Source organism: Cebus imitator, unplaced genomic scaffold, assembly GCF_001604975.1.
Source record: "Cebus imitator isolate Cc_AM_T3 unplaced genomic scaffold, Cebus_imitator-1.0 Scaffold85, whole genome shotgun sequence".
NCBI lineage: Eukaryota > Metazoa > Chordata > Mammalia > Primates > Cebidae > Cebus > Cebus imitator.
The window spans coordinates 6,929,826-6,932,500 of NW_016107400.1; the positions used below are offsets into that span (position 1 = coordinate 6,929,826).

The 2,675-nt window shown below is 36.2% G+C and overlaps 1 non-coding gene across 1 annotated transcript; it reads right to left on the reverse strand.

The window, feature by feature from the left end:
* Window positions 1–958: 958 nt before the first annotated feature.
* LOC119472107 lies at window positions 959–1,021 on the reverse strand. The gene has a single exon (XR_005201218.1). It is a non-coding gene; the product is annotated as a U7 small nuclear RNA (small nuclear RNA).
* Between the last annotated feature and the right edge of the window lie 1,654 nt (window positions 1,022–2,675).

Genomic DNA, 2,675 nt, shown 5'->3' on the forward strand with positions numbered 1-2,675 from the left:
ATTCTATACAGTAGCAATGATCAATCCAAAAATGAAATTAAGAAAACAATTACACTTACAATAGGATCAAAGATAATCAAGTATTTAGAAATAAAATCAAAAAGAGAAGTGCAAGACTTGTTCACTGACTACTGCAAAGCATTGTTGAAAGACTTAAAGAAGACTTAAATAAATGGAAAGACATCCTGTATTCATAGATCAGAAAGCTTAATATTGTTAAACTAGTCTATAGATTCAGCACAATCACTATCAAAATCCCCACAGCATTTTTTTGCAGAAATTGATAAGCTGGCCCTAAAATTCACACAGAAATCCAAGAAATTCAGAATAGCCAAAACAATATTGAAAAAGACAGAGTTGAATAATGCACCATTCCCCATTTCAAACCTAGAGTTTCAAACCTAGAGTAACAGAAGAAGATAGTGTGGTACTGGCATAAGGATAAACACATAGATCAATAGAATAGAATTGAGAGGTCAGATATTTATAGTGAATTGATTTTCAACAAGCGTGCAAAGACAATTCAATTAGGAAACAATAGTCTTTCCACAAATGGTGCTGGGACAACTGGATATCTCTATGCAAAAGAATAAAGTTGGATCCCTACCTCACATCATAAAGAAAAATAAGCTCAAAATGAATCACATCTAAATATGAGAGCTAAAACTATAAAATTTCTAGATGGAAACTCAGGAGTAAATCTTTATGACCTTGAGTTAAGCAGTGGTTTCTTAGGTATGACACCAAAAGCACAAATGAAAAGAAAAAATACATAGATAAATGGGACATCATCAAAATTAAAATAAGTTTTGTGCTTCAAATGACACCATCAAGAGAGTGAAAAGACAACACACAGAGTGAGAGACAATACTTGAAAATCAAATATCTCAAAACAGCCTTGTATCTAGACTACAAAAAGAACTAATGCAGTTTTCTTTTTATTTGTCTTTTGGCTGGGAAGGGATTCCAGATAAAAATCAGAAAACCTGCTAGACAAATTTCTAAAAGAACTGCAACACTAATGCAACTCAGTAATAAAATGACAACCTAATTTTAAAATGAGCAAGAGATTTGAAAAGAATTTCTCCAAGGACACATAAATGGCTTATAAGCATATGAAAAGATATTCAGCACCATTAGTCATTAGGGAAATGCAAATCAAAACCACAATGAGAGATACCACTTCACACTCATGAGAATGGCAAAAATATGAAAGACAGGCGATTACAAGTAGTAGCAAAACTGTGAAGAAATTGGAACCCATATACATTGCCAGGAGGAGCATAAAATGGCGTTTCTCAAAAAGCTACCATATGACCTAGCAATTTAATGGTAACTCGGTTATCATTTTGAGTTACCACATGACCTGGCAGTTGCACTCTTATAGATATACCCAACAGGATTGGAAAGTAGGTCTGCACCAAAACTTGTACAAAATGTGCATAGCAGCATTATTCATAATAGCCCAGGATGGGAAACAACCCAATTGTCCAGACGATGAATGGAAAAATCAAACACATATCCATACAATGGAATATTTCTTACTCTGCCATAAAAAGAAATAAACTACTTGCATCTGCTACGACATGAATGAACCCTGAAAACAACATGCTAAGTGAGAGAAGCCACACCCAAAGGCCACATATTATATGATTCTATTTATATGAAATGTCCAGGATAGGCAAATCCTATTTTGAGACAGTAAGTAGAAAAAGTAGATTCGTGGTTGCCAAGGGTTGAGGAGAGGGAGAAATGAGGAGTCACTACTAACAAATATGGAGCTTCTTTGGGGAGTGATAAAAATGTTCTAAAACTAGATCATGGTGATGATTGTACATCTTTGCCAATAGAGTAAAAATCACTTAATCATTTAATGGTACATTTTAAAGGAGGTAGGTTTTATGGTATATGAATTGTATCTCAATAAAGCTGTTATTTTAAAAAAAAAATTTATCTCCTGGAGAGGAGAGAGTGGGGCTGGGATACTAAGTACTGAAGGACTTGAAATGATTAATGAGGTTTGAAATTGATGGCAGTGGGTGTGTAATAGGATTGCTAAGTGATGATGAGTCCCTGTCTGAGATATAATACCACAAAATTATAATGGCACCCATCTGTATGGTTGGGAGCATTTCACGCCTGTGCCTTCTAGTTTATAGGTCACAAGCTCAGAGGCCCCAGGCATTAAAGAAGTTCCCCCCTCCACCATGATGGGTACCATATCTGGCAGTCTTTAGCAGAAAGAGCTGATGGATACCTGCTTTTCCTTCCTGCCCACATCCAAAACACCCTGGTCTTCATGCCCAACCAGAAGAAAACTGAAGACTTGGCTCACTATTTCTCAAGTAGAATTTCTGGAACAAAAATATCTACTAAACCTGCTGCCTAAGCGTCAGGCAGGGGAAAGAATAAAAAGAAAAAAAGAAAAGGAAGGCATTTTTCCTAGTAATTAAATCTGAATTATTCACAACCTGTTAGATACTTTTTTTCCCTCTGCTACAGAAGCATGCATTTTTATTTCTCCCCTAAGTCCTAAATGCCTTTGCAATCAAAGTTGAATTCTTGGCTGACAGCCCTCACTTTATATGGAGAGCCGGGGTCCCAGGCTACACCTTCACCCGAGTCATCAACAGACCCTGAGCTGTTCAAAGGGGCTAGCTTTACCTAATGCTTTC